The 12,997-nt window shown below is 32.5% G+C and overlaps 1 long non-coding RNA gene across 1 annotated transcript in view; it reads right to left on the reverse strand.

Annotated features, from left to right (window-relative positions):
- The window catches only part of LOC134220039 (uncharacterized), a 299,360-nt gene that overhangs the window by 235,868 nt on the left and 50,495 nt on the right, over positions 1–12,997 (reverse strand). The gene's annotated exons all lie outside the window — the stretch shown is intronic.

Raw genomic sequence — 12,997 nt, forward strand, 5'->3', positions numbered from 1 at the left:
GGTTAATTTATTTAACAAATGTTTTCAATTGGCATACTTCCCAGATAAATGGAAAAACGCCAAAGTTGTTCCAATTTTGAAGCCGGACAAAAATCCAGCTGAGGCTTCTAGTTATCGCCCAATCAGTTTGCTTTCTTCAATAAGCAAACTGTTTGAAAAGATTATTTTAAATAGAATGATGGTTCATATTAATGACAATTCTATTTTTGCTGATGAGCAATTTGGTTTTCGCCATGGGCATTCAACCACTCATCAGTTATTAAGAGTTACGAACTTAATTCGGCTCAACAAATCTGAAGGATATTCGACTGGAGTTGCTCTTCTTGATATAGAGAAAGCATTTGACAGTGTTTGGCATGAAGGTTTGATTGTAAAATTGATGAATTTTAATTTTCCTCTGTACATCATTAAACTGATCCAAAATTATTTATCAGATCGCTCGCTGCAGGTAAACTATCAGAATACTAAATCTGATAGATTACCTGTAAGGGCTGGTGTCCCCAAGGCAGCATACTGGGGCCCATATTGTATAACATTTTTACTTCTGACTTACCTGATTTACCACCAGGGTGTCAAAAATCTTTGTTTGCAGATGACACGGGCCTTTCAGCCAAAGGGCGAAGCCTTCGTGTCATTTGTAGTAGATTGCAAAAAAGTTTGGATATTTTCTCCACTTACTTGCAAAAATGGAAAATTTCCCGAATGCTTCCAAAACTCAGCTTATAATTTTCCCACATAAGCCGAGAGCTTCTTATTTGAAACCTTCTAGCAGACATATTGTCACTATGAATGGGGTTCCAATTAATTGGTCTAGCGAAGCTAAATATTTAGGACTTCTGCTAGATCAAAAGATTTTAAAAATCACATTGAAGGCCTTCAAGCCAAATGTAACAAATATATTAAGTGCCTATATCCACTTATAAACAGAAAATCAAAACTTTGTCTTAAGAACAAACTTTTGATTTACAAACAAATTTTTAGACCTGCCATGTTGTATGCTGTGCCAATATGGACTAGTTGCTGCAATACCAGAAAGAAGGCACTCCAGAGGACTCAAAATAAAATTTTGAAAATGATTCTGAAGTTGCCTCCGTGGTATAGTACCAATGAACTTCATAGAATTTCTAATATTGAGACCTTGCAACAAATGTCCAACAAAATAATTTCCAATTTTAGACAAAAATCGTTGCAATCTTCTATTGCAACGATTAACTCCTTGTACCCTTAGTTTTAAATAGGTTAAGTTTAGTTTAAGTTGAAAACATTGTAATTCCTACATGGTTCAATTCAACCAGAGGAAAAAATTCTAACTGCCAGAGGCAATTGAAATGTATTAATAATAACTAAAAGCGTAACATAGCAAATAAGGATGATAGTGTTAAGAAAACACGGAACACCTAGTCTAAGAGATGAATGCATGCATTAGATAATTAGCAAATAAAATTAACAAAAACAAACTAATAACTCAAGATATTGATAAGTTCTTCTTAATGGCAAAACCTGATATTTTTATGATATTTCGGTGCAAATTTTTGTTATTTTCGCTTATTATTTTTACTCTTATTTCAAATAAGTTAATATCATGTTTTGTCATCAATATCACGTTTTACTGTTAATGAGCTATTATCGTCTACCCGGGATACTGCACGTCGGTCGTACAAAAAGCGATCCTAAACAGTTTGCAAATGCCACCGACCGGGCATGCACTGTGAATAGTGTTCATGCTCGGTTCATAGGCAGAGGCACGTCGAACGTTCTGGTATCTTAGTGCTATGTGCGGTCGAGAAGGTCGGTTTGCAGGTAGTTAGTTTGTACTGCTTTGTGCGGCTGAATCATGGTTAGTTAAAATCATTGTGTATGAAGAATGGCACGGTCGTATCGCTTATCAGAGTGAATTCAGATCCAACAATGCCTACCAACTACCTGATAATCTTTCCTGTGGTTTTTGTGGAGACGCAGAGGTAAACACGGTCTTCAAATAGCAAAAACCACCAATTAATATTCCTTCCGTCTTTCTAACTGACTACAAGGACGTGGCCGGCGCCGTTATTGATCGTTTGAACTCACTTGCACACTAAGAATGCTTGAACAATCCCAGTTAATCATTCAGTTGACTCTTCGTGCAATTCCACTGATTCTGGTCAATCACGGAGTAGCAACCATAGATATGTGTAGCTAGCCAGTCAAAGCTAAGCAAAGCTAAAAGCTACATGGTCTTTATCACACGTCTGTGTTTTTTTGTTTCAATAAAATCAGGTTTTTGATGCCGATAGACTAATCAAGTCGGGCTATTTTGGCTGCTATTAGTGCTATTCTATATTACACTTCACGATAAGCGACTACAGTTTGGTAAATGTAAAATCGATTTATTTGGTAATACTTTCACTGCTTACAAAAAAGTAGTCAGCAACACGTTATATCCTCATAACGCTCTAAGCTGTACCAAAACATTATGGAAACATCAAGAGTAAGATTCGTTATAAATATTACGCATGATAATCGTTTCTGCATTCTTTACATTGGAAGTCATCCTAAATTTTCGAGAGATTATCAAAAATTTGATACAATTTAATCATTCGACTTTTTTTTATATCGTTAAAAATAAAAACTCCCTCTGAAAAATAAAAGTTTTTCTTTGAAAAACGAAGAAATATGAATGAAGAAATCAGTGTTGCTCGTAATTCTTGTGGAGAATTTATAGTATTTTATGGGAAAATTTTGCAGTTATTTTATTAAACTTTGTCTTATTTTTCAATTGAAAATTTAGTATTTTTTTACAGTTTACAGTTTTTTTTTCTTTTACATTGCAATTTCCTGGGTTAAAATTTCAAACATCTTCCTGTTGTCTACATTCTCGTATGGTCATGAAAATTTTGCCTTATCTGGAATGTTATATTCAGACTAAAATAAAAACTTCCTCTAAAAATTAGGAAGTTGTCAATAAAGAAACCAGGATATGAACAATAAATAAATAGGAAAATTGCTTACCGAAGATTTTCGCGAAAAGTGAGTAAGGCGTAAAAGTGATGAAACGAAAAAAGAAATTCTTCAAGTAGCCACGATTTTCGCTTATCTTCTAGGTTCGCTCTAGAGAAAAGATGGAAGGGAAAAAGATGATTTTCACTACAAACTCCGAAAAAAAATCTCCTCCGATCCGAAAAACGCTTGATTTCGTCTCATTGAAACGAAACGTACGAACCCTGACAATTACAAATTTTAAAAACAATATTTTTTTTCCACTATAATTTGAAAAATGCCCAGGAAAAATGATAATTTCACATATTACTTCTAAACTGATTTATTTATTGGCAATCCATTATTTTTAATTAAAAACTTCCAATTCTATACGAAAATTTCATTTATCTTGCTTTTAAAATCTTTTCAAATCTCCAAAATAAAGCTAAATATTTAAAAATTTCAGTATTGTCAAACGTCAGTTTTTGATAACTGACATTTTTAGAAAACATAAGTTTGCAAAAACTGAAAAAAAAGAAAAAAAAGGAAAGACATATAAAATATTTTGGATTTTATGTTAATTTATTAAAATCCAAGCTTTTGCATTCCGCATTTTCCAGCACTCAAAACTACAACCTAAGCTTTATTACATTCAAATATTCACTAATTTTGAGATTGAAATTCTTAAATATTTAAGTCGCTATCGGCATTTTGGATAATTTCAAAATTTGACATTTTCCAATTTATTTTGAGTTTTTTATTTCATATTTTAAGCACAGTTGTTGGGGGTGACAATAGGTCAAATAGGGGTCGAGAATGGGTCACTGTTTCAACTACATCGAATGCTTGTAGAATGGATTGTATGTTTCTGAGGGTAAACATACTAAATTATTAGAAACTTTTCTGAATGATTTTGTTATCCGATCTTTAAACTCTCGGTGAAAGCGATGACACATTGTATTATCGCCCTTGATGATGGCCTAAAAATTATATTTCCCAAAAATTAATAATACTTTGAACTTTTAGAACTCTTGAAAATTAAAATTGTAAATTTGAGTTTTACACAATCCTAAAAATTCAAAAAATATGCTTTTCATATTTTTCGGTTATTCTGATTTTTTTAGGAGATATAGCATCGACCCAATTTTATCTCGTCCCGATTTTGTCATCCCAAAAAATTTTGGAAATTTGAGTCGTTTCTTTTATTTTTGTAAATAATACCGCAAACAACAATTATTTGCATGAAATAACTTTTACCGCTTGTGGTTTTATTATAAAGCATTTCTGAGTACCTGTCAAGGATTTTTAAGCCTTTTCGACAAAAAAATAGGCAAAGCATTTTATTACTCAATGATCATGTCTCAAAACTTTTTTAATATTTACAATATTTCAAAATATGCAATCGTTATGAAATTCAATAGCGCTCAACTACGTTTTTTTTTGCGTCGACTACAACTTGTTGCAAGAAAATTGGTCGAGAACTAATAAGAAAAAAATTTACTAATGTTTTTTATAGCTACTGTGCACACACATACACACAACATACATACTCGCGGACAGACAGACATTTGCTCAGTTCGACGAGCTGAGTGGATTGGTATTAATATAGTTTTTGTAAAGCTTTCAAATTCTAAAATCACTAAAGAATTTCAAATTCATGTTTTTATTTTTTTTAGTTTTCAACAACATTTTGATCGTTGCTTCAATTCAATTTTAATACTTTCTCAAGTCTTAATTTAAGAGAGCTTGAGGCTGGTTTGTCTCCTAACTATTTTAAAATTTTCATTATTTTCAAATTTTCAAATTCTTTAATAACTCAACTTAATGTTTAATGTTTTCATTCGTTTAAATTTTAAAATTATGAAAAATAAAAACGAAATTTACCAAGCTTTATGATTTTTGTTGAATAAAATGTACTTTCGAGAGATGTTTTAATTTTTTGAAACTGTAAACATCAAGAAGAACCGTTCCATTTTCCATCTTACTGAACATATATTCAGCTCATACAGTATCAATTTCGTCGCATTTTGCTAACATGCGTGCGCACGGCTGAAAAAAAAACATATATGGAACAATCCATTTCCATTTAAATAGCTTTGTTTCTTATGTATATACCTGTGCTCAGAATAATAGCAGCGGAAGCCGTTTTTCATACAAAATGGTCAACTTTGACAAACTGTAACTTTTTACCCCGATGACCGATTGAGCTGAAATGTTAGCAGTGAACTACCAATATGTTGAAATTTACACATACTAAATATCATTTTTTTCAAATGATGCGTTCAAAAACTACGCACTAGATCAAATTGTTCAAAAAAATAGCAGTTTTTATTTTTGATATATTGGCCAATTCAAATGTCAAATTCCACAATTTGTATTTTTTAAATTATAAACTTAGTATCTCGCAGCACCTGAATTAAAATTGATAACATTCCAATCAAAAGTTTTCCTGATATTTCCAAAACAAAAACTGCTATTATTTCGAACAATTTGATCTAGTGCGTCATTGAAAAAAAAAATGATACCTAGTGTATGTACATTTCAACATATTTGTAGTTCACTGCCAAAATTTCAGCTCAATCGGTCATCGGGGTACAAAGTTACAGCTTGTCAAAGTTGACCATTTTGTATGAAAAACTGCTTCCGCTGCTATTATTCTGAACACAAGTGTACAGTATTGACTCGATTTTGTCACTCCCCGATTTTGTATACCCCCAATTTTATCACGTTCTCGACCCGATTTGGTCACTCCAAAACTATTTTGAAAGTTTTAATCGTTCTTTTCTTTTTTTGTAAATAATAACCGCAAGCAACAATGATTTTCATGAAATAACTTTCACCGCCTGTGGTTTATCATGAATTATTTATGAGTACCTGTCAAGAATTTTGAAAGCATTTTCGGAAAGAAATTATAGTTTCCATTCACGTATTTTGCCTTCCCAAGTCATAAACTGATTCATATTTGTGAAACCAATTTTATAATTGAAAATAATTTTACAAATTTCCAAACATTCTTTTATCAATTTCCATTTTATTTTATCTCCTAAAAAAATCATACTTTTGATTCCAAATCATCGAGTTTCTTTATTCCATTATTTCTTAACAATTTGAATATGTATCGTTGTTTATTATTAATATGAAAACATTTCATATAAAATTTATTTCATTTCCATTTATGTTTTTATTTGAAATCATTTCTTGGAAAATTCAACTACTTTATCAAGATACATAAAGTTTGAAATAATTAATATTGAGTCGATAACAAAACACTGAAGAAGTTTTCAAGTACTGCCGTAATCTGAAAAAGTGACGTATACGCTATTTTCCAAAAATGGTGTTAACGAGTACTACTCATCGAGTTCTTTGACAGAAAAATGGAAAACATGCATGTTGTAAAATGGCTGTTACGTCACTTTTCCAGATTACGGCAGAGTAGAAAACGAAATACGTATCTGATGATACATTAGTGATTATAGTGGAAGCAAATGGAAGTTAAAATTTTTTTTAACATAAGGTTTGTTGAATCTAAAATTTATTTCAATGAAACAAAATTAATTTCCTAGAGATTCTAGAGATTTGGAATTTTCAGCAATTTTTATTTTCGTGTGTATTGAAACTTCGAAAAATTGTGATTTTTAAGAATTTCAGTGCAATATTTTTAACTTTTCTGAACGACGTTTTTTTTATTTTATCTTTTAATTTTCAAAATAGTTTTATTTTTTTTAATTTGTTAGGGTCCTTTAATATTTTGATATCTTTTTTGCCACTTGCCGTACAACTTTTTTTGACTTTCATAATGTTTCATCTTGAAGAAATCTTTAAAACATTCAACTTCGAGTTTTCTAAAATTTTAAGGACTACAAATATTTTAATCGAAATAAGGTGAATTCTTTAATGTTCAACATATTCGGAATCTTCTATATAATAAAAATGAGTTGAGATTTCCTTCCTGACGATTTAACTCGTGAACGTTTTGACCGATTTGCAAGATTTTTTCCCTAATCGATTCGTTTTGGGATCCACGATGTTTGTATATGCAAAAAGTTGGTGAATTTAACGGTGAAATGTAAAAAATCTTTGAGTACAATTTTGAGTTAGCTGTTGAGGAAAACAAAACAAATGCACGTGAATAGATCTAGAGTGCGATGCTGCAAATAGTTCATTGTGACATTTGCAACACCCGGGCAAAGCTGGGTATTTTCCGCTAGTAATACTTAAGAATCATCGTGATTTTTGAAGTTTTCTTAATACTTAATGTTTGCAGGAGTTTAAAAAAAATGTAAATAAACTTTTACCTGTCGCGCTTTTGTTGCGCTTCAATGATATTATATTATATATCCTTTATATTTTATTATTAAATATATGTACCATAATCCGGGGGAGCTTTGATCGCCGGGGCAGCATTGATCACTTTAACCATTTTTAAGGAATGAATAAATTATCATTCTCTGTTATTACAAGTAACTTATTATGAGTTAGATATCTTGACTAAATTTACTGCTGAATGAAATAACCCTCGGATAAATTTGCATTTTTCGCCAAAATTAAAAAAATAAAATGAAATGTATTTTTTTAAGCTCACAGTAAACTGCCAAAAAAACACTCAAAACAATAAAAAATAACAAAAAAACAAGATCGTACCTATAATTGTGTGATAAGTTAACTTATTTTCTTGGTGATGGGGTGATGATGCCTTTCTCGAACGAAACAATCGATTACATCGCCTCAGTGTAAAGGATTCCAACTTTAATTGCCTACCTCAAGACGTTTACATACGCTTCATTTATAGATAAACTAGCTAACCGGCGAACTTTGTCTCGCCCAAAACTGATCAATTTGCTGATATATTTTTTTATGTACACAATTTATCTAAAAAACAAACCGGTTTTTCAAAATAATGTTTTCTTTTTTTGACATTATTTTATCATGACAATTTTCGAATTAATTTAGTAGCCAAACCAAAATTAACAAAAATCGATCTTTCCGTTATCTGATGATAATGTCAACTTAGATGACATGATTTGAAATTTTCATACAAAATGCACGACAAGCCATTCGTACAAATGCCAAACTTTGTTTTATATATATAGATGATCAAAGTTGAAAAAATCATGCAAAATTGTACGAAAAACCATTTCAACGAAAAGATTGGACATTGATCTTTGAAGTATTTCATTTCATCTTAACATTTTTCCTCGTAAATAAAAGAAGAAAAGGGATATAAATTAGCAAAAATTGGGTTGTTTATTCTTGAGTAATGCGCGGTCGTACAAATGCCAACTTTGTTTTATATATAAAAAAAAATTAAAAAAAGGAAGAAGATGATTGAAACGTTTGATGATCAAAGTTACCCCGAGTTATAAAATCAAAAAGGTTTAAAACTATTAAATAATGAAGAACAAGAGCCTTATACGTACTACTTGTAGCAGTACCTTAAGCAGTAATCGTTTTAAAAATATTATTAATATCATGATTCCACTTACGGAGGGAATGTTTACAAATCAATAAAAAAAATTATCAATGTATTCCAGATTACGGTACCCAATTTTGTTGAAAGCAGGTGAGGGGTTCAGAAGTAGTTGGCGACCATAGAAAGGTTACACAAACAGGTTGAGATAGGCAAAATTTTGTCAAAATTCAAATCAGCATCCCTTGGCTTAAGATAGTCCGATTTTGATAAAATTGAAAATCTTCTGAAAATCTTCTGGTCCATGGACATCGGAGATGTCCCGGGTTTTCCAACGGCATGATGTTAAAAATGCATTTTTTTTTCCTAGTGGCCACTCAATTTACGTTTTCAAATTCCCGGTTTTCCCGATTCAAATTTTGAAATTTTCCCGACTGAGGTGTATCGATATAGGAAATGATCCATGTTAGGTACATGTTAGGATTTATTCAACAAATCCATCACAGTGGAAAAATCTGTCAGGAACAAAGCTACCATAAAAGATCAATCTTTATATTTACATGATTGCGTATATAAAACATTCTAATTATGCCTTGTGAATCAAATAGCTCTTCGTTTCAGATTAAATTCCAGAGTTCCAAAAATCTGGAAGGATCAAGACAATATGAGCAATGTTTAATACAAAATTATTCCCCAGCTCGTTCCACGAAATCCGTGTAAAAAAAACCCACCGTGTCGTGTATACATTCCTCCACTTGTGCTTACATTACATTTGGTAGCCTGCCGTCACAGCTGCTAGTTTAAAGTAATAAAATGATTTTGAATATATACATACTGAAAAGCTGTGTTCCATGAAAATATGGTTTAGGACTAGACAGCTATTAGTGAACGGCAAGTCTTGTACAATAGCAGTTTTTTTTTTCAAAGTCCCTGATGTCCACCTTTGAATTTGTTTGAAATGATTACTCCTTCGTTTAAAAAATGCTAAGTTTACCCTTGTAAAGAACGAATATAAAGACCCAAATATAAAAACATAACTAAACAATTTGACCAAAACTGAAAAGGACAGCCAAAAATTCCCTTTAAAAAGGCAGAATGGCATCCTGCCGAAACGTCGGGCAATTCAAAATATTGCTGTTTTGATCAATCCAGAGACATCCTTGAAGCAATATTATTCTATACCTAATAGAAGTAAACAGAGGGCCATTGAAGAACACAAAACGAAATTGAAATGCTATTCCGCCTAACATCTACCCATGAACGGTTAGGCTGATAATAGTTGTGATCGTTCCGTGCATTTGCAGTGCGCTGGTATGAGAATCAGCTATTTCACATGCAAGAACATTTTTTTCATTTTGCCATTATTTTTTAATATCACTGTAGGCTTCTAAAACAAATAAACTTTGTTTCTTCATGAACTCAAGGGCTATGATAAGTGGCCCACAACTAGATACTGAATTTTGTTTGGCCAAAAATGAACACTTGACTTCATATAAGTAGCTGCAATCTTTTTACGTTTGGGTAAAGCAATTTAGTTACTTCGGAGAAAAGATAGCTAAGATAACTTCCATTGATGAATACCAAATACATAATACTGGCTAGAATATATAAAAGAAAATATATAAAAGAATTATCCTATATAGCATTTGTTTTGTTATAATCAGGTATCCGTAATTTGCAATCTCTGCTGCATATGGCTGAATCAAAATTATTTTAATTTTCAGCATACGCTACGTGTTTTGGGCCAATATTCTCCCCAGAGCTTTGACTCTGGATTATTATGAACAATCAAGAATCTTCAAAAACTATCAAAAAGCTCCAATTTACGGAAATATTCAAATTGGCATGCTGAACATTTTGAATATGATCAAAAATTTTATTTTCAACGGAATTCCCAGTTTATCACGGTTCAAACAAATTCCCGGTTAATTCCTGGTGCTCCCGGTTTTCCCGGTTCAGTTGCCACTCTGTTTTCTGCTTGTAATGTGACAATCACTTTCATCATGTTCCCAGGAACTAGAACTAATTTGCCGACCAATGCTGGCTGCAGATCAGGAAACCGTTAAAAATACCGTGAGGTATGACCATTTCCGTGAAAACATTTAGCAATAGATTTTGAACCAATGTCACTTTCGCAAAACACCCGAACCCTGTTATAAATTGGCTAGTGAGTCTTACCGTCATCAAAAAATAGATTCTAAATTGAAAACTGATTTCAGCCCCGGGAACCTGCTATTAGGACGGCGGTAGACATCATCATCCTGTAAATACATTTCTATAATCAAGTTCATGATGTAAGATACCCATTATCGCATTATCATATCATCATATTTCAGGAACCGTTTTCACGGAAATTGGCATAAGCATACCTGCAGTAGGTGGTTTTGGGTTAAAATCTCCCCAGAACTAAAATTTTAGGAGCAAAATTTTGTTAATTTAAAAAAATGCGTAAAAACTCTGTGAATTTTTGGAAGGTGTTAGAAAATTCATCGACTTTCAGTAGGTAAATGCATGCATCTTAATTTCTCTTTCATTTTGTTTAAGGACAAGCCTCCCGCGATCCAAACTGAAATCTACTTTCGTTTTCTAGGGCACACACCTCAAAATGGAAGCCACGCACAATTGTCATCTTTTTATTTCAGCTTTGCTGCGTCGTAACATGCGTGGAATAATATAAATTACTTCTTCCACATTGAGTGGTATGCCCTCGCAAACGTGAGCGAATTTAGTTTTGGATTCAGGGAGGCTTCCCGCATAATCATTTACAGTTCTTCGTACAGTTACAAATATAACATGGGCATAGTTGATATCGTTAGCCATTAACACTAAGTTCCTTGAACAATACATAATTTTGGTAATACAATTGCCTTAACCTTAAACAATGAGGTTTACGGTCTTTGAACCGTAATCTATATAATATTGATAAAATCTTTCCTCCAGAAAATGTATGAAGAAAACCTTTTTTTCGTATGGTCAACATTCTTAACAACCCGTTGCTCATACAGTCCGGTCTACAAAAACCGTCTTCACTATGAGCAAAACGTCATCAGACTACAGTACAATTGTGGTTCGGTACTATTATTATTACTATGGTACAGCGTGGAACGTAAACCATTCCAAAAATGGTTCGGCTATCGTTTTGATTTATGTGGGTTGTCATTAATGGAATGCTGTCATCTGCTACTAAAGGGAGCTAGCGCTGTCGGGTCAAGGAGGAAGCACTGGAGACGAGCATATTTTAAGGAGACCATGCGTATCGTAATGTTGTGGAATATATTTAATTTGAAATATAAAAAAAACATGCTCTTAGAATCATAAAGGGCGCAAATGTTTTGATAGATTTTCCTACATCGATTTTATATTTCGGTTAAACCTCAACTGTTTCAATAGCTACAACCGTTATTGTTGCTTCTGATGCAAGTTGCAATCATCCTTTATCACACCAAACAATTAAATTATTAGCTGTCGCAAATTCGCTACAATGATAGAAAGAAAATATCGACGAAAAGAAGTCCACATATTCAGTTACGCACTATGTTACTAAGCGCAAGAAATGTATATCGAATAATAAAAAGTTTAACTAATTAATTAATCATCATCATCATCATCATAATGTTATTTTTTGCAATTCCTGATCATAATACCTGGTTTACAGTTGACATTTGAGTGATGAAATGGCCTACTTTTCCATACCAATGAAATGGGTGCTTTAATGAACATTATGCAACTCAAATGGGTTGCATAAAATCCATTATAGCACTCATTTGGGTGCTTTAATAAAAAACCATCATTAGAACAGTAGTTACATGACCACATTTTGCTCAATTAGCTTGGGTGAGTGTTCAAATAGTGTATTCTCCTTGTCACATAATAAATTAAATAATTTGATGGGCATGACATCGAATTCTTCAAAGGCAGGTTTTTCTATCACTTCATCGTCTATCCAGTATACAATGTGGCACGATAACATGCAATATGTTTGTTTCCTGCAGCACCATGATATTTTGGCAAGATTGATCATCTAAATTGTACCATTTTGGTACGGATTTATCATATTGAAGCCTATTTTTCGTCATTGCAAAAAATAGCGTGTGCAACTCGTTGCAAAACTCGATTTTTTCAGCACTCGTTATAGACTTTTGCAGCTAAACAATCAATTCAACTAAGTAAATATTGTAAAAAACGATTTTCATAGTAAAATATTAGTGGGCTCAGAATCTCAAACAACTATTCAGTTCCATCGTCATTGCCCCAAGAGGCCGACAATGCTGACGGAGCCAGAGTCCTGGTAATGATGGGGCACCAGTAATTTTGGCGTAATCGGTTTGTTGATAATTTGACGACAGTTGTAAAATCAATATTGGTGGCGTGAATCAGTTGACAGATTAATCGTTTAAAACATTTTGATGCAGTTGCAAATACCCGTTACGAAATATAAATTGTATTTTATCGCTTAGAAATTGTTTAGTAATTCATTGGAAAAGTCTCTACGAATTATTCTAAATGTTTCCTCCGATCCCTGGAATTCTTTGTGAATTTCCTTCCCGACATTTTTTCTCGTAAATAACTTCATTTTTTTAGGACATTCCACCATTTTTTTTCAGTGTCATTCAGAAGATGCTCCAACCATTCATT

This window comes from Armigeres subalbatus, chromosome 3 (assembly GCF_024139115.2).
Source record: "Armigeres subalbatus isolate Guangzhou_Male chromosome 3, GZ_Asu_2, whole genome shotgun sequence".
In the NCBI taxonomy this organism is placed as follows: domain Eukaryota; kingdom Metazoa; phylum Arthropoda; class Insecta; order Diptera; family Culicidae; genus Armigeres; species Armigeres subalbatus.